Source organism: Macaca fascicularis, chromosome 20 (assembly GCF_037993035.2).
Source record: "Macaca fascicularis isolate 582-1 chromosome 20, T2T-MFA8v1.1".
In the NCBI taxonomy this organism is placed as follows: Eukaryota; Metazoa; Chordata; class Mammalia; order Primates; family Cercopithecidae; genus Macaca; species Macaca fascicularis.
This window is the reverse complement of record NC_088394.1, coordinates 61,103,310-61,126,370: the sequence shown is the minus strand read 5'-3', so window position 1 is coordinate 61,126,370 and position 23,061 is coordinate 61,103,310. Positions and strand designations below refer to the sequence as shown.

General features: G+C 45.0%; 1 protein-coding gene across 3 annotated transcripts in view; it reads left to right on the top strand.

The window, feature by feature from the left end:
- The first annotated feature begins 10,911 nt into the window (after nucleotides 1-10,911).
- CDH11 (cadherin 11) overlaps nucleotides 10,912-23,061 on the top strand; it is a 182,109-nt gene continuing 169,959 nt past the window's right edge. The window contains exons 1-2 of one of the 3 annotated variants that reach the window (XM_065536993.1): nucleotides 10,912-11,095; nucleotides 14,522-18,397. The gene's annotated coding sequence lies outside the window, so the exon portion shown is untranslated. Of the gene's footprint in view, nucleotides 11,096-14,521; nucleotides 18,398-23,061 lie in introns of those variants that run through there. The other 2 variants (XM_065536991.1, XM_065536994.1) reach the window with 2 other exon arrangements.

Here is a 23,061-nt window from a genome sequence, read left to right as displayed (position 1 = left end):
AACAATAACAGGACAACAGCGATAAAACAACAAACTCTTATTCAATAACTGCCCATTGCATTTGGGATACAATTTGGGGTTCTTTTTGTGTTCTATGAACTTGGATTGTCTGTCTCTGAATACTTTCCCAAAACTTATTAAACACTAGGTCTACAGATTCCTTTTTAGGTTCTTAAGCTCTCCAAAGCCAATCCTGCCTCAAAGCCCTTACACAGCCCTATTCCTTGTATGTGAAATATTCTATCACTTCACTTATCCTAATGCCTCTGCATACTTCTCTTTACCGTCTCCACTGCATAAATGAGAATCCCAGGTTTTTCCCTTTTAAACTCTGAGCAGCAAAATGACATGTATTTATTAAACTGTTTGACTTTAAATATGGTGTTCAATTCTCTGAGCTTTCCCATTCTCACCTATAAAATAGGCATAATACTGCTCCGTAGAATACTTGTACAGATATCAGTGAAAGCCCTTAATAGGCATTCAATGAATAACTATTAAAAATATTATTCTTTAACTCTATCCATAACCCAGAACAATATTCTGTACAATGGGAAGCAATCACAGATTAAGGTCCAGAATGAAAATGACTGTCAGTGAGAATACAATGGCTTTTCTGGAATACCATTTCCAAGAAGAAAGCTCTTGAGTCGCCTGTGTATAAAAATACATTGGGTTTGACTTACCTCGTGTTGTAGAGAAACTGTCACAGTTCTTAGCTATGAAGGAGGTGAGTGAATAAGGAGAGGGAAACATATACAACAACTAGATAAAGCACTGAAATACCAACAGCCTGTGCTGGACGAATTGACTATCATAAGCTGGGGACATTGAAGAAGGAAAAATTTAAAAACGGCTTCTCCATTGAGTAGGAATGATTTCTGCCTTCCTCTTCCCAGTACTGACAGTTAATGGACATGAAAATTGGAACACAGAGCTAGAGCTTTCTTAAATCCTGTTGTCCAAATTGTGGACGATTTGCAAAGCAAGCCAGTATGAATCTTGAATATATTTCCAGTGGTTCTCCTGGAGAGCCAACACATGAAAATGCACCTATTCACAAGTTTATAAAAGAATGTAAATGTCCACACATAAGAACATTGAAGTAGCCTTTCGTGAGGTGTTTTAATAAGCCACTCTATTAGTCCACACAGCAAACAAGCTGGAATCAGAGATCAGAAGCAGAATTGTCATTAGGCAAAGCTGAACACTTCATTTTTAGGAAATTCATATAGGCTAGAATAGTTGTCCATATACCATCATTTTGTAAATTGGATTGAATTTTTTAAAGCACTAAAGGAATGAGTTATTTTAACTAGCTTCCAAGTGAAATCTTTGGTAAACCGAAGAATTATTTTTGTAATGTGAATAATTGGCATCACTAAGTTCACTTTGTAAACAGGAATACTTGCATCATGTTTAGATTCAAGCAGAGGATCCATCTGCTTTTGGTTTCGGGAGTCATTCATTCACTTAGCATTATTAATGCATTTATTCTTCATGTATTCAATCTATAAATATTTACTGAGCCCACCAAATGCCTGGTACTGTGTTAGATGCTTGAGATCCGGGAAGGTATAAGAGAGATCATATGCTTTGCTCTCCTGAGGTTTGTATCCTACTGGGGTGAGGCAACCAAAAATTAAGTAAATAAAAACATACAATACAATTTCAAATATATGTTCTATGAACAAGAATAACACAGTTTACAGGGATAGCCTGAAGACGATCAGAAGGGATTGGAGTGTCGAGTGGGTGTTTCTGTTCATGAGACACCCAGGGACATCCTCATCAGACAGGCAAAGTGAAGAAGCAAGCCACAGGAATGAACAGGGAAAGGGTGTTCCAGACAATAGGAACAGCAAGTGCAAAGATCTTGAACCTGGTAACTTGTCTGAACAGCAAGAAAGCTTGAGTGATCAAGGGACAAAAGTTACTTAGTTTCTGGTTTGTTATAAAGGATATTACTAGGGATACAGATGAAGAGATGCATAAGGTGAGGTATGGGAAACAAGGCCCAGAGCTTCTATGCCCCTTCCAGGTGCGCCACTGTCCAGGAGCCTCCACAAGTTCAGCTATCTGGAAGCTCCCCAAATTCTATCCTCTTGGACCTTTTATTGAGGCTTCATTGGATACACATGATTGACAACCATATAGAGATGTGATTAGACAGAAAGGATATGATCTAAACCCAGTAAGGCCTGTCCAGATTCTTCTTGGCCTTTCTATGCAGTACTCCTGTCTCCAGGCTATGGGTCAGGACTCCCTCTGCTATGAGGGTCTTATGACCCATAGGCAGGTTAGAGTCCAGCCTTGGGCAGATGAAAGGAGACAGGGGAAGGTCAGAGGGAGAGACTGTGTTTTCTGAGGCCTGATCCTTAGACATAAAATGCCCCAATATTATAACAAGGTCTATGCGAGTTACTAGCCAGAAACTATGGCTAAAAACCTATATATACTATATATAGGTCTTATATGGTATATATAGGAGTATATTAGTATATATAGGAGTATATAAGTATATATAGGAGTATATAAGTATATATAGGTTTTTAGCCACAGTTCCTTGCGTGTGTGTGTGTGTCTGTGTGTGTGTGTCTATACATACACACACACACATACATAGTGACAGTGACTATAGGCTTTAACCTAGGGGACTTGAATATCCAAGATGGCCCAGAATGAAGATATGATGAAAACCTGTTTTTGCCTGTATGAGACTGCATTAGATTGGAAGATCTCATAGATAAGGGGCAGCTCTCATGTTGTACTTTCTAGACTTTGGAAAGGAGGTGTGCATAAGGTAGGTGCTCTCAGCACCATTAGGGGCAGGGAAATCATAGCGCTCAGAATCCAGAGATTTCTGGCTGACACAGAAGGAGGTGGTTTCCAAATTCATCCACGTGCTTACGTCTTGCCTGTACCCTCCTTCTTCCTCTCTTACCTTCTCTGCTTCTATTTCCTTTCCTTCCCTCTCTGCCTTCCTTTCACCCTTTCACCTTCCACTCTTCAATAAAATTCTGTGCATTTATCATGTGCCTGGCACTGTGCCTAGAGATCTGATGAATGTGCTCCTCCTCAGGCATACAGGAAAACTCCTTTCTTTTTCCTTCATGCGGCTCCAATTATATCCAGACTGGAATCTTTTGCATGAGCTTCTCCACTGAAAGTCAGGCTAGTGGGAATATATGGGAGTCAAACTCCCATAGGTTGGAATCCCAGCTCTACTACTCACCAGTTGTATTAGACTGGACAGTGAATATCATTTTCTCATCCTAATTCCTTCATGTGTAAAATAAGGACAATAATACATACTTTGAAGAAATGTTTTGAGGATTGTTAGTTTTATATATAAATGTTTCTGGAATATAAAACAGGCTGAATAAAAGCTAGTGATTATTACATTATTATTCCTGCTTGCTTTCTTCCTTTCCAACTTGAACCTCTATGTAGAGGAAGGGCATAGTTACAATGATTTGGTATAAGACTGAAATCGTCTTTTGATTCTCTGTCCCCTGTAAGGTTCTAAAGTATTGTATTCATGATTATTTAGGAAAAACAAAAACAAAAACAAACCTCGAACACCTCAAACTACTTTTATTTCTCTGCTCTCACTCCACCAGAATAATCATCAACACAGAAAAATGATTTTGTGAGCAAATGGAAGGGGAGATTCCCCCCACCGCCAAGCAAGCGATCACTTTTGCAGTGGACACCAGCTGGGTGGGTGTCCTCCTCCTAGCCACATCTGACACTATCTCTCTCGCGCGCGCGCTCTCTTTTTTTTTTTTTTTTTTTTTTTTTTTTGAGACAGAATCTCACTCTGTCACCCAGGCTGAAGTGCAGTGGCATGATTTCGGCTCACTGCAGCCTCTGCTTCCTGGGTTCATGTGATTTTCCTGTCTCAGCTTCCTGAGTAACTGGGACTACAGGTGCACACCACCACTCCTGGCTAATATTTGTATTTTTAGTAGAGATGGGGTTTCACCATATTGGCCAGGCTGGTCTCAAATTCCTTACCTCAGGTGACCCACCTGCCTCAGCCTCCCAAAGTGCTAGAATTACAGGTGCGAGCCACTGCACCTGGAGATCACATCAGATGCCACAGGTTAGAGCTCACTCAGTGCCCAAGAGTGCTCCTGCCCTTCAGACATTAGCTGCAAGAACTTCTGACCGATTGGCTTTAAGTTGGAATTCCCACAACCCCTTCTGTGGGTTTGATTAATTTGCTGGAGCGACGCACAGAATTCAGTGCAAAACTTACTTAAAGTTTCTGATTTATTATAAAGGATATTACTAAGGATACAGATGAAGAGATGCATAAGGTGAGGTATGGGAAACAAGGCCCAGAGCTTCTATGCCCCTTCCAGGTGCGCTACGGTCCAGGAGCCTCCACAAGTTCAGCTATCTGGAAGCTCCCCAAATTCTATCCTCTTGGACTTTTTATTGAGACTTCACTGGATACGCATGATTGACAACCATATAGAGATGTGATTAGACAGAAAGGATATGATCTAAACCCAGTAAGGCCTGTCCAGATTCTTCTTGGCCTTTCTATGCAGTACTCCTGTCTCCAGGCTATGGGTCAGGACTCCCTCTGCTATGAGGGTCTTATGACCCATAGGCAGATTAGAGTCCAGCCTTGGGCAGATGAAAGGAGACAGGGGAAGGTCAGAGGGAGAGACTGTGTTTTCTGAGGCCTGATCCTTAGACATAAAATGCCCCAATATTATAAGAAGAGCTGTGCCAGTTATGAGCCAGAAACTATGGCTAAAATCCTAGGTATACTATAGAGGTTTTTATATATTATATAGGTCACCATATACAAAATAACATATAATTATTTTGTATATTACATAGTATCTCTCTCTCTCTATGTGTGTGTGTGTGTGTGTGTGTGTGTGTGTATATATATATATAGAGAGAGAGAGAGAGAATATATAGGTCACTATATATAGAGTGTGTGTGTGTGTGTGTGTGTGTGTGTGTGTGTGTGTATAGTATTCCAGAAAAGCCATTGTGTTCTGCTTGACAGTCATTTTACTTCTGGGTATTAATCCATGATTGCTTCCCCACTGTACAGAATATTGTTCTGTGTTATGGATATATATGTGTGTGTGTGTGTGTGTATATATATATATATATAGAGAGAGAGAGAATATATAGGTCACTATATATAGAGTGTGTGTGTGTGTGTGTGTGTGTGTGTCTGTAGTCACAATGACTATAGAATATAACCTAGGGGACCTGAAGATCCAAGATGGTCCAGACTAAATGATGATGAAAACCTGTTTCTGCCTGTGTGAGACTGCATTAGTGGCCCAACACTTCACCCTTTCCTGTAACCCCACTCTTTGTCAGCCAACTAAAGTTTCTCCCCTTATAAAAGCAGATCATATTTCTCCACTCCTTAACTTTCCATCTGACCATGCTGCTTTGGCCGACAGATTAAGGTAGAAAAGATAGCTTCCAGTCCTGAGCCTAGGCCTCAAGGGGTCATGCATATTTCTGCTTCACCTCTTGTGCAGTTTTGATCACCATGAGAATATGTCCAGGAGAGTCCCGGGTGGAGGATGAGAAATGCAGAAAACCAAGGTGACTTGCCCCAGCTCAGCCTAGTTTAGACCAGGCAACCCTAGCTAAATCACAGATCTATGATAGTAAATGCATGCTCTTCTAAGTGAGGAGTGCTGGGATCATTCACAACATAGTATTATTCAATATATTGGCTTTAGTTCACCCAAATATATCATTCAAAAATGCATATTGTATGTCTATGTTTGATGTCATGTTAGGCATCATGCTAGATGTTAGGGATGCATAAATAAACTAGAAAAGTATCACCCCTGCCCTTGGGGAACTTAAACTTTAAGTGAGGGAGAAAGACAAATGTTATTGATAGAGTTGAACAGGGTATATTTGAGAGACAGGGGCTGCCTGGAGTCAGGCCTTAGCCTGAGATGATTGGCTGATTGCTCCTAGTGTTGGAAAGGGGAATTGCGTCTCTGAGATGTTACTGATTTTTTCAAAACAATACACAGCAATTGGACATATTTATAGGGTACAATGTGATGTCTCAATACATGAAATGATAAGTAGGACTTAATATGTCCAAGATTTAAACTCTGGAAAAACCTTCTTCAGAGCTCATTTCAGGTAAGTTCTTATTTGCAGTTAGGGAAACTGAGGCTCAGAGAAAAGAAATGACTTTCCCAAGGTGAATCAATGAATTTGTGGCAGATCTAGGACATGAACTCATAGCCTCAGCTCCTAAGGCTGGCACATCTCATTCTACGTGACCTCAAACAAGCCTTATTTAGACAATTTACAGTGTCAGAAATTTTTAACTGCCATAACATTCTTGGCCAGTTGTATAACGAGTTCCATTTAAGATAAAATTAATCTCTATAATTATTGTAATTCACAATTGTAGCATGTCTCTTTCTTGCTCAGGTCATTTAAAATGTGATAATAATCAGTCCTCATAATTAATAATAGTAATTAATAACTTTCACTTATTGAGCCTACGCTCCAAGCTTAGTGCTTTTTGCTCTAGGTATGTGGGCATGTTGAATCCCCACCACAATCTAGGCACAGATAGTAATGCCCATTGTATAGATTTGGAAAGCACATCTCAAGGAGATAAAGTCTTTAGCCAAAGTTATGGCACCAACGGGTGGCAGAGCCAGGAATCAGACACAGATCAAAGGCCTGTGGTCCTCCCACCTTGCTCTACAGATCCAACTAGGGGATTATCCTCCTGAAGTGTCTGATTCAGAAATGGTATTCCCAGTCCATCTTTCTCAACTTCCTCCCTCTGCTTGGGGAAGGTGTGGTTGGAGCCCACTGCAATGTGATGAAACTAACGCCCCACTTGGATCTTGCATCACTCTTTACACCATTTACCAAAGGATGCCTCTAGAGCAGGAAGCTTTGAGAAGACCTGGGGAGTCTGGAACTTCTAAGTCTAAACAAGGAACTGACTCAGCAGGGTCTGGCTATCTTCAGAGTCTGAGGAGAGGCGCATCAAAGGAATGACAGACTGGTACCTTTGATGAGGGAACCGACAGGAAATTAACAGCTTTGTGCAGTCAAGGACAAAGACAAGAAAAGGCCCATTTGGGCCTCATATCTGTCTGGATTGGAACCCACAGGAAGCAGAAGGGGCTGTTTAATCCTGACTCCAGAGCAACCCTTGAAGGCTGGCTTCCTCCCTTGAAGAAGAACAAGGTGAAGGAAAGGTGAGGCAAGTTAAGATAAACACCCAAACTTTTGGCTGGCTGGCTGAACTGAATCTTTCAATTTAAGCTGTCAGTGGGTTCTTTTTTTTTTTTTTCCCCCTATTCTTTTCCTTTTTAAAATCTAAACTGTAATCATGCAATACTCCACCCAAGTGCTTGATAAGGATTTCTAAGACAGATCCTAACATAGTCATAAAAAAAAAAAGAATCCCCTCTGAAATGTGCACTTTGTACTGTGTCTATGAGTAGGTGTGTTTAAAATGTCACGAACTGGAATGCCTAACTCTAGCTCCCAGGAATTAATCACTTAGAAGAGTGAAAGGGGGGAATTAACTTTCTTTAAAACTTATAAGGTTCTCCAAAGCAGCAGCTAAAATAGAACTTGCTGAATAGAAATATGGTTATCTTTCCATAAGAACTAGAAATATTTTTTAACATATTTTTCTCTGAAACTGCTTTGCCAAGTTTCCCCTTGCGGATTAGCTGCAGGTCACAGATATTCTGGGAATAAAGATATGAAAGGATTTTTTTTCTTTCTTGGTTACAATTCAGTGATTTTAGTAAATGTATGGATTTGTGCAATCATCACAACTATCTAGTTTTAGAGCATTTTGATTGCCCAACAGAATTCCCTCAAGTCCTATTTGCAGTCAATTCCTGTTCAAATCCTTAGCCCCGGGCAACCACTGCTTTCTGTTTCTATAAATTTGCCTTTTCATTTCATATAAATGGCCATTTCATATAAATGAAAATCATACAATATGTTGTTTTTCATTTGGCTTTTAGCATATGTTTCTGAAGTTCATTCATGATGTAACAAAATCAGTATTTCTTCTTTTATTGCTGAACAATATTCCATGGTATGGATACACCCTGTTTTGTTTATCTACTCACCAGTTGATGGGTATTTATATCGTTTCCAGATTTGGGCTATTATAAATAATGCTGCTATGAACATTCTGGTGTGTGTTTTAGTGTGGACATGTTTCCTGTTCTTTTGAGTAGAATCCTAGGCATAGACTTGCTGGGTTGTGCAAAGGATTATTGACTGCTCCTATACACCAGGTTCCATCTGATTCAGGTGTGTAGTGTCAGTGGAAACTTATCAAGCAATTTTTAACTTACTTTTAAAAATCGGCTGATGCACCCATTACTAAAGGGATGGTCTATAAAAACAGCTTCGATACATTCTGAACAGAGGGGAGAGGTCAAAGTCCAGCTAATGTCAGCTGACATGTGGCCAGGTTCATCTTTGGACACGCTTCCAAAAGGGAGTTTATGAAACTTGCTTCATGGATCAAGAGATGTCCTAATCATCACAGATCCTGGGCATCTTTGTATAATATATGTATAATCAGATTGACCGTGGTTTCACACTCCCTCTAGGACCACGTGGAAGGGTTGAGAAAATCCAGGCAATAGTTTGTAGCCAAACAAGAGCAAAACTCGAGTATCTCTGAGGGAAAGCCGGACCCCTTTTCCCTCCTCTCCTGTGAAAGTAACTTCATTTATAAGCTGAAATGGCGCCACCAGAGCATCCCATTACCATCATCATGCCTCATTAGAGTGGGGACTTTCGGCGGTGACTTGGGAAGTACCCAAAGTTTTAGGGGTTACAGCAAAGGCCAACAAGGCAGACCGAGGAAGCCGGGTAGAGCTCTGAAAAGGTTCAGGGCCAGGGATCCACAGCGGGAGGAGGTAGTGGCAGGCACCAGGATTCGCTCACTGGCGCTCTACCGGAAAGCACTCGGCGTCAATGGCCTCGCGCGTCCCTTGCGCAGAGAGTGTGGTGCAAAGTTGGGGAGTTACTGGGGACCCAGGGGGCTATCACCTTGGACACCTATGGTAGGGGGAAGGCTGAGGAATGAGGGAACTGGGCAGCTGGAAACTTACAGCTCTTACCCCGCAGAGGAGGAACGAGCAGTTTAAAGGCCACGTCCACTCAGAGGGTGTCAGAGGCATCCTCTCCGCGCAGGACGCGAACTGGGGGCAGGCACGCAGCGCCACCCGGATCCTGGAGTCGCCAAGAAGAACGCGGGCGGGCGGCCCGAGGAGGGTAGATCCCGGGACAGCCTCGCCGGCACCCGCCCCCGCGGGCGTCTCCCCAAGCCGCGTGGAAACCCGGGAGGCTGCGGGCGCTCGGGGACCCGCGGGCTGGTGACCAGGAGCTGGAGGGCGGGGTTCGGCCGTCCCCGCCTTCGCCCCGCATTGGGGTTCCTTCCCCATGCGCTCAGGATCCCAAGCTTTCTCTTCCGTTTTCGGCCTCTTTTTCCGTTAACTCCTGGGCCGTCTCCTCCCTTCTAGCCCTTTCCAACTGCTTGGCTGTGGCGCCCAGCTTTGCCTCCGCAGCCTCCTTCCCTGTCTTTTTCGCGGGTCCATCTCTTCTTCTTCTCCTTTCTCAACCACATCCCCGTCCCCCCAGGTTGTTCCTTTTTAGCCTTCACCCACTGGCGTCTCCACCTTCCTCCGCCTCCTCTCTTGCCTCCTCCTCCCACCCTGCAAACTTGTTCAAGCCAGGGGTCCCCACACAGACACGGTTGTTTCCTGCTGGGTGTGCGGGTCCCCACGCCTTCCCGGTACCACGAGCGCCCCGCCCAGTCCCTGTCGTGATTCTTAAGCCCTGACCCTGCCAGCCCTTTCTCCCGGCGACTCGGGGAGGGAGGGCAGGAAGCAGGCCCGGGGCTCCCTCCTGGTAGCGAGTCCTCAGTGAGGGGAACACAGGAGGAAGGAGCCAGGACTCCGGCGCTGCGCCCCATTAGGCCCTCCCTCCCGCAGAAGCGCTCACTCCACCGGACCCTGGCGGGTCTGCAGAGAGGGGGTGGCAACAAGTGACACTACCGGCGGGGGCCACTGATACCTGGCTGGGGTAGGGGACAAGGTACCCTTCGAAAGGGTGGAGCGAGGCCGACCCCCGCGAAGCGCTCCCCGCTCACCCCTCTCTGAGGCGTTGCGTGGGGGGCACTGAAGGAGAGGAGAACTGAGAGAGAACGCAGACTGGGCTCTTCCCAAGTCCTAAGTCTCCTTCCCCGCCCGACTTCACCACCAAAGCCACCAGAAGAGTTTGCAAGGGATGGGAGATTGAGGGGGCTGGGGGCTGGGGGCTGGGCTGGAGCCGCCAACGTTGAGGGATTTTTGGAAGGTGGGGTGGTGGAGTGAGAAAGAATAGAACGCGCTCCCGAATTCCCGATTGCTCCCCTCACTTGGACGATACCTTCCCCCAACCACCATCCCGGCCCGCCAGGCAAGAGCCCAGCCTGGCCAGCTGGAGCGGATTTGGGGGAAGGAGGAAAATGGGGGCTCCCAACCCCTCTCCAGCATCCCTCCGCCGCCCTCCCTGATTGGCTGTGCGTCCCTGGAGCCCAACTTCAGTCGCTCCAGACTCCATCTGAGCCCTGAGGGAGTCGGAGCGCCGCGCCTCGGGGCGGGAGGGGCGGCCACGAATCCAGGGGTTGGCATCTGTGGGCCCCTGGGGGGAGGGGCGCGCACGGGGTCGGCCCCCGCAGCCTCTGCGAGGCCCATCTCGCTGCGTCTCGCAGCCTCTGCTTCTCTCAGCCCCCGCCCTTTCCTTCCCTCCCAGCGGCAGCCTCCCTCCTCCCGCCCCCCCCACCCCCCGCCCGCCCGCCACCTCCCCCCGGTTTCTCATTCCTGCCACTAGCGCGCTCGGCGGCTCATTCCGCGGCCGCCGCCAGCCGAGGGGAGCGTCGCGGGCCGAGGAGCAGATGCCGCGGGGGCCGCTCGCAGCCGCCGCTGACTTGTGAATGGGACCGGGACTGGGGCCGGGGCTAACACCGCAGCGCTTGCCCTGCGCCAGGGACGGGCGGCCCGGAGGTTGCGTCCACCCGCTAGGGCCCCAGGTGAGGCGCGCCGCCAGTCCCTTCCTCTCGCCTGGTTGGGGCTTCTTGGAGTGGGGGGCAGGATTTTCTCAGGAAGAGAATGTCTTGGCGGGGCGGGGTGGTGGGGGAGACGGTGGTATCCGAGTCGAGAAGGTTTCACTGATGCAAAGCAAAAGGGAGGGAGAGATTTGTTTAAAAATCAGAAAGGGAGAAGGGAGCCAGCTGTGGGCGCGGGCAATGCAGGGGACGGGGGCTCCAGATGTGCGCTCCACGACTCTCCCGGGCTCCGGCCTCCTCTGGGGTCTGCGCCGAGGCCGCGGCAGAGGGGGTTTGTACCTGGCTGGGGCAAGAAGCTGCAGAGCAGAGCTCCGGACACGCCGACTGCCCCCGGTCATGTCTCTGGGGAAAGTCGCCCACGGCGCGGTGCCCGTCAGCCCTGCGCCGCTTCCCCAAAGCGGCGACATGACCGCGCTCTGCGGGGTTCTTACTCCATCCTCCCGGATCCCTGCCTCAAGCTCCCCGGGACTCAGTCCCTCCAGTCGAGACTGCCGGGGAAGCCCGGGAAAACGGAAGGACCCTAGCTCCGGAAGGCGATTGCCCGCACTTTAATAGCGTGGGTTTGGGGCCGCCGACTGCGGTTCTGGGGTAGGCAGCTGCCGTGCGCTACAGCCCTCCAGCCCGAGTCTCTGGGGAAGCTCCGGCGCCCGTTTGTAAGCTCCCACCAGCTCGGGGGTAGGTCCATGAGCGGCCCAGACTCGGGTTCACCTCTGGCTTGGGATGGGCGAAAGCTGCCGGGGTCAACGTTAACTTTGAGAACCAAACCTTCCCGAAACCTGCGCCGCCTCTCGGAGCGCGCCAAGCCTCTCCAGCTCCCGGCAAGCACGGCCTCCCTCCCTGCGCTCTGCCCCCGGAACGCTAGCCGGGAGGTGGGAAGCACTGAGAAGCCGGCCGGATGGGGAGGGCGGCAAGGAGAGCTCCCTTCTCCGCACCCGCCACCCCCGCCCCCCACCAACACGGAGGAACTGTAGGAGGGCCCGCCTCACGCTGTGAAGCGGAGTCCCCAGAGAAAGTGGGGTCGGGGGAGGCTTGCGGGTCCGGCCTCCTTGTCCGTTTTTTGTCGAGGGCCTACTTTCGCAGGGGGCTCCCCGCGCCTGCCTCTCCCGGGTGAAAGGTTTTCTAGGTGCTAGAAGAAGCCCTGTTGCTTTTGCTGATAATGCAGTAGGAATTTCATGGGCCATCACACTGCTATTAAGAAATTGCATCTTTTAATTATTTAATACCATCCCTGCATGACGACCGGTCATCCCTAAGGGATGGGAGTGGGGGATTGTTCTTGAAACCCTGCTGTATGAGGGTATAGATTTCACTAAAGTCTTCGCTTCGTCTCCCCCCAAAGAAATCTTGCTACGATCGCTCTGAAATCTTTTATTTTCTTCTTCTTATCATGGCTTTCGGTTTAATATGAGGCAGTAAGTTTTCGTTTTAATCACAGGGAAGCTAGCATAATTAATCTGGCGAGAGGACGGATCAATTTCCTTATCACTTGGGCTTGCAGCAGACATCGATGGTTTTGCGGGGTGTCTGGATTTCCTGGGGATGGGGATGCAGATGTGTTCTCAGGAGCGAGGATCCTTTAGCATCGCATCAGCACATTTGCCAGGCTGGGCTCTGAGCGCTAGAGCCTAATATGTTGGCAGAGGAGAAGAGAAGGGACTGACCTTCTTTTCGTTAATCCTGGAATTGTTTTTCCTACAAATACGTAGGTGCAGACACCAGAGCAGAAATATTAACTGCCCAACCCTAGCTGCAGGGAGCCTAGTCTTCTTCCAATAGGACAAAGGAAAAAAAGTTACAAAACAAAGGGACAGAGTTGTGGCCAATACGAGAGGCACTCTGAGGCTCCAGCCACTAAAGTTCCTTAAATGCAATCTCTGATTTCAAGTTTTGGAGTTGGCCAGTGGGCTCTGGAATTCGAACCTGTATGTAAAACTGAAATCCAGCCTAGTACAAAAGGAATGTGAGTGCTTTTCAGTAGAGACCAGGGAAGGGCATCTTTGCTTGAGTAAGAATTATCTTTACATCTTACTTTTGAGACACTGTAAATTAAGACATTAAAACGTCTTGCAGGCATGCACTATTATTAATAAAAATTATTACTATCATTTTAGTTGTTACTTCAGAGTCTGCATAAACTGGGCATTTTATGACATTGTTTGAAAGAACAAACCACCTTCCTCAGCCCTGGGGAAGGGGGAATGAAGGCATGCCTTGGACGGATTGAGACTGGATAATCTGGCGAGGCCCAGACATGTAGATTTATTCAAATGGCTGCTTATTGCTTCCTAGGAAAATAAGCTTTTAAAATAGTTCTCACTGAAGCAGTGGACCATCTTGATAGCACTTCAGAACTTTCATTACGTTCAGCGTTCTTATCAGAACACCAGACAGCAAAATTACTAGAAACCTAAATTCTATTTTCAATTAAGATGCAATCGTTTGTTAATTTGAAAATAAAAAAAAATAGTTACGGCGCAATTTTTTTATGTCTTAGAACTCATGTTTCCTCTGTAGAGTGGTGGTTGTGGATGTGCATGTTTGGGTATTTGTGGGAGGAGGGGGCAGGGGACAGACTTCGAGAGCCACGCCGTGATTTGGGGGAATAAGGATCAATTTCATGCTCTTTTAATGCAGTTGTCTTCATAATTCATGGTTTTTCTTCCCCTTTGAATAGAATTACATGGCTGCTTTGTAAAGATTCTGGTTTGGGGACCCTCGTATGGGAAACGCCATGACATTGACCTCGTGGTCTGATTTACAATGCCAGTACTGCACTCCCAGGAGCATAGCGTGTCCTGGAACCTTGCCTGTGAATTCCTGTGACTTATGAAGTGGTAACTTACGAAGTTGGTAAACGTTGATCTGTTATATTCAGATCTGTTTTTCAGAACCATCTAAACAAGATCTTCGAATCTGATTTTAGTCTTCCTTCATTCTTAATACATTTATGTGGGTAGATGTTCGAGAAACATAACAATTTCATTGGAATTTACTTTCAATATTGATATTTTCACTTTGATCACAGGCATACTTAATCATTCAATAATAATAAAACAGTGGAATATAGAAAGTTTGAAAGTAGATATCAAACTTTTTTTCTTGAATTGTCAAATTTGAAGAATGACTATGAACTTCCAGGTTTTTTTCCTAGAAAATTTGAGCACTGTGTAAATTCACTAGTCCATGATTTAAGGGACTGAAATGTGTTTGGGATGATTTTCTCCCTTATGGAATTGGCTGCTGTTTCATAAAAAGTTACCTAATTTGTCAAGAATCCCTATTCTGCACTTACCAAGAATTGTGAGTTTTCAGCCTTTTTAATTTAAAGTTATTAACTCTGAAATATATAAAAATAGTTGGTCTATATGAATTTGTGATTTAATTGATTAGGGGAAAAACATCAACAGGTCTGCTAAAGAAAAAGAAAAAGAAAGCTGGAGAAAATTGGACACATCCTGGTGCACCAGTAGGAGTTAAGAATGAGCTGTTCCATCAGGATTCCTGTGATAGCCATCCGCAGCCTCCCTTATGAGCAGGAAGGACTAAAGAAAACACTCGAGGAGCATAATTAGACATGTTTCTGCTATAATTTTACCCTGACATTGAGAGCCTTGTACATCTCTGGAAATGGACTCCTTCGCGGAAGATTGCACTTCTGGCCACTAGAGGGCAATGGCACCCTTCTCCAACTTTCTGCATGGAGCCCATCTGCTTTTGAGGGCATCATGAAAAGCGGTTTTGTTACTTACCAGCCTTGTCTGGCCCTCTCAGGAGACACCGAATTCAATCTAGCTGTGGTTCAAGCTACTGCTCGAGCAGTTTGTCAGGATTAGCATCTTTCTAGTGGGTGGATCCTGTTACCTTCAGCCTCTACTTCCCACTTTGGAGTTTACTAGAAAGTTGGGAAATCTTGTAACTTGACATTGAGCAGCAGCCAGGGTGGGGGCTGGGCTGCAGGATAAACAAGGTCAGTTCTCACTGAGACAGTGATCTGGGAGGATTTTCTGGATTTTTTTCTGGCAAAAAGAGCATCATTTCTGACTCCAAGTGGAAGGGGATGGATAAAGAAGAAAAATATCAGTGAGACTACTGTGATACCATTGCCCGTTCTTACATGAGGTTTTGAAGACGTCTGCAAGACATTTCTCATTTGCAAAAAGGAATAGCAGTTTGATCTTCGGTAAACACTTAGGGGCATGGAGTTTTAATATAGCAGTAAATGTTTTCCTATTTCCTTTAAACCATTCTTGATACTGCTGTGAAAACCTAACTTTAGCAGAGAATAAAATTTAATTCAAGATTGCTCCTCGTGCACTGGAGTATAATCATTTGATTTTTTTTTCTCCTCAGTGATATGGAAATTATGACTTATGATTAAATTGTGTATTTCAGGCTACACAGATTTATATTTGCTCCTGTTTGATGTGTCATGAAAGTTCAGGAGGAGGAGAATGCAAAAAGAAACGAATGCTATATTATGATTAAGAGGAAAACTCTATTAAAAAAATAAGTACTGTTTTAAGTGGATACTTAATTGTGTTTTTTGTCTTAAGTGAGTACAGTTGCCTCCCTGGTGATTCAGCAGTGGAGTTCTTTGCAGCTCTGAGCTGTGTTGGAATGCATAGACAGTTGATGAAGAAGGAATCAATGCAAATAGATTATGGGAGGGAGTATTAAGTAACTCAGTGGAAAGTAAGACAAAGTGTTTTGTAAACCGACGTTCACTTATCACTGGACAGTTTATTTAACTTAAAAAAGGACAATTTTAAATTCTAAGCTCTTGTGAATAATGCACATTGTTAGAACTGGAGGCAAAATTTCATTGTTATTTGGTTTAATTAGTCATGGGACAGTTGCAGAGTTCAGGGATTCTTACTGAGACAAAGCATTTCTCTCACAGTCTCTGTGGTCGAGGTTTCTGCTCAGTCAGAAAATCTGGTACATCAGGAAATTAGGTGAGAGGAATGTGAGAGAGAAGAGAGGGAAAGGAGGAAGAAACTCAAAAGTATGAGGGAGACTAATGATGCTATTTCTCATGGAGGCTAATTTCTCCTCTCTCTCTCTCTTTCTCTCTCTCTCTCTCTCTCTCTCTCCCCCCTCATTTAAGCCACTTGAAGAGCTGAATCTAGGAAACTGATATAAACAGCTTTAAGGACTGCAGTAAACAGTAGCCAAGGTCTTATTTTATGTTTTTTGGCACCAAGTGTTTCTCAAACAATATTTGTGAATGAGCAGGGGTTTATTCTCAAAATTTCCTGGTTGTTGCAGGTGAAATAAAGCCTTCGATTCCTAAACTCCACACCCTTTATTTGCCAGAAATCCTCCTGACATGGTCTTCTGCACTGAAATGATTTTCACAAATCAAAGTTAGCTCTTCACATTCAGCTCTCTTGAAGAAAATGGCCTGGAGCCTGGCTTTGTCCTCACTGTGATGATCACCTCACATGGCAACCAGCATGGTAGGGGAGGCTCCTCCCTGATCTTAGTTTAAGACACGTAGAGATCTCATTTCAGTCTCCATCAGGCTCCATCAGTGAGAGCAAACAGTGAGAATTTAGGGTAGAGCCCCTGCTATCAATGCATCTTTGTTATTCTCAAAAAGAGCAAGGGTGGAGGAAGCGAGGATAAGCATAGTAGCTCAAATTGCTGCATACCTACCCTGCCTTGGAACTCTGGAATGTTTTACCCATAAACTCATTCTGGAAAGTTCAGTTTTCATCATGCTAGAGGCTTGGACCAGGTATTCAATCTTGGAAGCAATAGTGTGCAGCAGCAGGGCCAGGATGAGGGTGAAGAGAGTGAGGCCAAGTAAGTGCATGGCTGGATTCTGTCTTGATTGAAAATTTTGACTTTTGCTCATCATAGATTTTTTTTCCCATTAATCTTCATTATTTATTTACGTTTTTAGAGACAGAGTCTCGCTCTGGAGTGCGGTGTTATGATTGCAGCTCATGGCTGGTCGCAAACTCCTGGCTTCAAGCAATCTTCCTGCCTTGGCCTCCCAAAGTGCTGGGATTACAGGTGTAAGCCACTGTACCCGGCTAACTAATCTTGAATTTTAAAATACTGCATTAAAGTATTACTTATGTTGATTACTGAGGTTTTTTGATGTAGTCTTATATTTTGTGAGGGAGGAGTTTTGCCTCCATTACTTACAAAGTATGTGACCAAGAATAAGCTAGATAAGCTCCCCAAGACTTAGGTGTCTTCACGGTAACGATAGACTTAGTAATAATATCTACATCCTAAGATTCTTGTAAAGATAAAATGAGAGTTTAGTACAAGGCCTAGCTCACGATGAGCCTTCAGTATGTCCCGGGGTTGCTTGCCCTGTCTGAAACAGACTTGGGATTCAGTTTTACAGACTAATGAGAACAGGTAGCAGTTCTTTCTTATCATTATAAGGCCAGAAATCTTGCATGGAACATTTGTTTTAGATTGAGGCCTCTCCCAATTAGCAATGAATTGTTTCTTAGTGCCTGCCTTTTTTGAATGATTTCGTAAATTTAAGTGATTCATCCCTCTTCCACTTAAAAGAGTCAAGAGGCAGTCGGGATTTGAGATTTGAGAGCTAATTACTGCTTTTGAACACTGCCTGCCTCCTTCCTACCTTTGCATTTTTTCCCTCAGTTCATTTTGCATATGGGTTGCTGTGGTAAGTTACCCTGCAGGAATACCTTACTGGGAAAGTTTGCTAAGCACACCATATTGAGATATTCATCACAGGTTTGCTTTCATTTAAAAGGGGCTCATTACTATTCCAGACAAGCTCAAAAGATAATTAGTCTCTTGATAAATCGTCTCCATTTCAAGAGTATTCCTGTTTGTTTTTCAGGTAAATGTATTTTGGGATTGTAAGGGTTTTGAGCAGTGACAGTTTTAACTCATAAATAGACGGTGGCTGAAAAAGTCCTGGTCCTGCCTTGTGGGTTTCTGTCTTTGGCAGGCCCAGGCAAAAGCACAGTGATTTGGAATCATGCTAAAAACAACGGAGTCCTCACCCTCTCTTAGCCCTGATTGGTTTTCCGACTGTTTCTCACCCAAGATCACAGCCAGGCTGGGCTTTCCAAGGCTCCGGGACCTTCCAGGTTGTCCTGCCGTTTCCCATCTGCGGCTCGCCGGTGTCATCTGTTCTTGCCCCAGGCTGGCGTTCCCTTCTGCCTGCACCTTGCAATGAAAGGGAATATCTGTCTGTATTTGCCCGGGAAAAGGAAGGAGAGAGAGACAACTTTGTGAGATCCTACTGTGTGCTGGGCGCTCTACCAGGTACCTCATTTATTCTGTACAACCACCCCGAGAGGAAGGTACTCTCATCTCCATTTACAAATAGGAAAATGACTCTCAGAGGGAATTTAAGACACTTGTCTAAGCTCATGAGTCTGGGGAGAAGGAAAGCTGGCTTCCCAAACCTGCTGTGACTCTAAATGCTCAGGAGTGTTCCACTATGTTTGGTGCATGTCTCAAGCCTCCTTCACTCTCTGGAGACGGACACGGAAGAGCTGATCTGACTGCTCAACGCTCAGCTCCTACAAAATCTCAAATTTTACCCATAATGGGAACTTCTGAGATCCTCTGATCCAACTCCCTTATCAGCAGGTTTTTTGTTTTCCCAATAATCCTACAGCTTCTTAAATGTCCTGATGACTGCCTGCTACCTACCTCTCAGGGAACCCAGGAGTGAACAGGTGATTCATTAACTCTAGTCATTAAAAGCACTCCATTTTAATGAAGAAGGAGCTGAAATAACTTTTTTGGTAACTTTCTCCCAATAGTTATATTTTGACCCCCACTTCACTTTTTCCTTTTCCTGAAGGCTCTGCAATTATTTGGTACCTGGTATTGGATAATAGTTAAAACCCTGCATTTATTGAACACTTTGTTAGTTTCAGGCACTGTATTAAGAACATTCTATATAATATGAGATTTACTCACAATGCCCTCATGAGCTACTTAAGACTGTTGCCAGCATCTTATGGGGGGCGGGCAGAGGGGGTGCAGTGAAAATCACGTATTCTAGCATTCCACAGCTGGTAATTGACAAAGCTGGGATTGTAACCCAAGCGTCAGATGCTGAAGCTTAGTCACCATATCAGGCTGCTCCCACCATTCAGAGTGTCAGCTAATCTGATGAGATACAGTTTCCAGACCTGTCACCATCCTCATCACTCCCATCTGCTTCCACTCCATGTTGTCATTGCCCGCTTTACCACGTGGCATCTTAAATCAGGTTCCCTACAGCAGACAGTCTAACCACTTCAAACCACTGAATCCACTACTTTCTCTAAGGAGGGCTGAGGACTCCATTTTACCAAGTAGAATTCTCAGGAATCAGATGTATGAAGTCACTAACTGAATCATCAGCTATTCCAGTCAACCTTCATTTAGAGATGAGGGTTCAGGAACCCAGAGAGGAACCAGGACTTGCCCAGGATCCCACTGTAATTTAGAGTCTAATGGAACAGAACTGTGCTCTTGAGGCTCTTAACCCAATCTCTTTTTCTTCTTCTTCTTCTTCTTTTTTTTTTTTTTGAGACGGAATCTTGCTCTGTTGCTCAGGCTGGAGTGCAATGGCAAGATCACGGCTCACTGTGACCTCTGCCTCCTGGGTTCAAGCCATTCCTCTGCCTCAGATTCCGGAGTGGCTAAGACTAGGCACGTGCCACCACCCCTGGCTGATTTTTGTATTTTTAGTAGAGATGGGGTTTCACTATGTTGGTCAAGCTTGTGTTGAAATCCTGACCTTGTGATCCGCCCGCCTCGGCCTCCCAAAGTGCTGGGATTACAGGCATGAGCCAGCGTGCCTGGCCAAAAGTCATTGTTTAATTGATTATTTAAATAGTTGTACCTGTGGTCTGATTTCTTTGTAAACATATCATTAGCTCATTTGTTTATGTAAAGCTGCACCCTCTGATGTCCGTGGGCAGTTAGGTTTAAAGTTTTACATGAATCTCTTATTTGGAAGTTCGTGGTCAGTCTAGTGTCATTTCATATGCTGTTTGATAATACATTGCAAAATGCAACACTTGGCCCTGGCCTTAAGTTCTGTCCTACTTTATAGTCACCTCCTATTACTAACTCCCTTCCAAGGTTCTGTAAAGAACAGAGTAAGAATGATGTCCTTACCTTGCCACTGCCAAGCCTATAGAGGACACTTTGGCAGGGTTTGGTTTGAAATTCATTTTAAACTCATTTCTTTGTCATTAAAGTAATGAAAGGTCCTGGGTTGGGCACACAGAAGTGGTCAAATCACAAGGGCTTCCCTTCAGAGAGCTGACAATATTAACAGCACAGAGAATACTAGGGTTGTTGATTAAAACTCAAGGCTTCATACTGTAAGGACCCCAAAGGAAGCATTAAATTGGGCCACAGGAAGGACAAGTCACATCCAGTTTGGTGATCAAGGGTGGTTTGTGGAAGAAATAACAGAATTCTACTCCTACATGATAGGGAGAGACTACAGAGGCCACCTAGACCAACAAACTCTGCCATCAGGTCCTTGAATCATTGCTACCGTGTCCTGGTGGTAGTTGTAGCATTGCTAGTGATATGGAACTCATTACCCACTTATGCAAACCACTGAGACATTGGGAACCTTCACTCTTGGAAATGCTTCCTTCAGTTGAGGCAAACTGTCTCCCCAAAGGTTATGTTCTTGGATGTAGCCTATGATGCTATGCAGGATAGATGTAATTCTTGATGTAATTCTTCCTCCACATTGCAATTAATCTTTTCTTTTTTTTTTTTTTTTTTTTTTTGAGATGGAGTCTCCCTCTGTCGCCCAGGCTGGAGTGCAGTGCTGCGATCTTGGCTCATTGCAACCTCCACCTCCCGGGTTCAAGCGATTCTCCTGCCTCGGCCTCCTGAGTAGCTGGGATTACAGGAGTGTGCCGCCACACCCGGCTAATTTTTGTATTTTTAGTAGAGAGGGCGTTTCACCATGTTGGTCAGGCTGGTCTCGAACCCCTGACCTCATGATCCACCCACCTTGGCCTCCCAAAGTGCTGGGATTACAGGCATGAGCCACAGCGCCCTGCTGCAATTATTCATTTTTTAAGTTGTCTTCCAGGATGCCCTCTCCCCAGTCTTAAAATCTCCAGATTGAACTCCCCATTTTTTTTTTTTGTCTCTAGCTTTCCTCAGAGGAAAGGACTGAAGCCAGAAATCTAGGCAGCTAGACTCTAGATTATCAACTCCCTTCTACACACTTCTTTTATTGCAGCCTGAGGCTACATTACATTAGCTTTTATTGCCAGCCACATCACCCAGAGGACTTATGCTCCACAGTTTATTTGTTTATTTGTTTTTCCTTACGTGCTGCTGTTAAGCTGCATTTCCCCACCTGTCCCTGTGCACATAAGACATGATAAGTCACCTTCAGTGGTGTTAGCACAGGCTCTGGAGTCAGGCTTCCCTGCTTCCAGGCGTGACCATGCCACTAACCAGCTGTGCAAGTCTCTATCTGCTTCTCAATTTCCCCATCGCACTGGGGTTAATGTCAGTATCTGCCTTCTAAAGCAGCTCTGTTATTAAATGATATTAATCTATAAAACTGTTTAAAACAGCTCATGGAATGGAGTTGCTGTTATTCTTATTGCTGTTACTTTTCCTATTGCTGAGTTTGGTCCATTGATCAGGTCTACTGAAATATTTTAAAATTTAAATCTTTAGTCTGTTATTCAGCATATCTGTCATCCCTCCTAGTCTCATGCTATGGGTTGGTTTCTTCAGTCCCAGCCTTGCCTTGTAGAAACAGAACAAAGCAATGGCAATGAAAATACCCTGATGCGAGTAGGGACAGTGTCTTGTTAAACTATATGAGATATATGTATATAAACATACACACACACACACACACACACACACACACACACACACACACACACACACACACACATACACTCTTTCCATTTGAGTGATTCAAAACCATGGAAGACAACATTCCATGCATCACTCATTCCATTTAGCACATGCTTGTCATTTTCTTTGCTTGTTCAATTGTTTGACTGCGTGGCCTCAAAACCACCTTCCTATGTTTAGGAAATAAACCCGATAAAAGTCTTTATAGGAGGAAGAGAGTTCCTTCTACTCCAGAGGCCTAAAGGGTCATAGAGTTGATTCCCTAACTTTCCTGGAAGCTAGAATGCCAACTTAGCACCAAATCCCCTGTGTTTTAAATTTGGATTCAGTATCTTACACACACACACACACACACACACAGACACACACACACACACACACACATACACACACACACATCACTGGCCATGGAGAACTAATTCTGGTCACTGTAGCAGTGACTGTACAGCATCTGATTTCCACGGGTAAAATAACCCATATCCACCCGTGTCCAGCGGGGACAACCGTGGTGCCTTCACTCTTCTCGTTCTATGGCAGAGTCTGGCCTGTGGTTCTAACTGCCCAGCCTTCCTAGGTACCTGGGAGTTTTCTGAGCCTCTTTCTCCAGTTTTCCTGTAAAGACTGTGCTGCCCAAAGTCTATTTTTGTTGCTTTTAACTAAGAAACCCAGAAGTTTTCATTTCCCCACATATCCTTGCGGGACTGTTATGAGGAACAATATCTGCTGCATTATTGAATGAGATATCTGGCTTTTGAGTTCTTCTCAAAAGCTGAATAGAATGTTGAGAGTCAGATAAGGTGTAAGGTTGGAGCAGAAGGAGCTTTTAGTAAACATTGAATATGCTGGGTGCAATGACTCATGCCTATAATCTCAACATTTTGGGAGGTTGAGACAGGCAGATTGCTTGAGCCCGGGAGTTCGAGACCAGCTTGGGCAATACGATGAAACCTCATCTCTACAAAAAATACCAAAATTAGCCAGTAATGGTGGCACGTGCCTGTTGTACCCAGGTATTCGGGAGGTATTGCTTGAACTGGAGAGGTTGAGGCTGCAGTGAGCTGGGATTGCGCTAC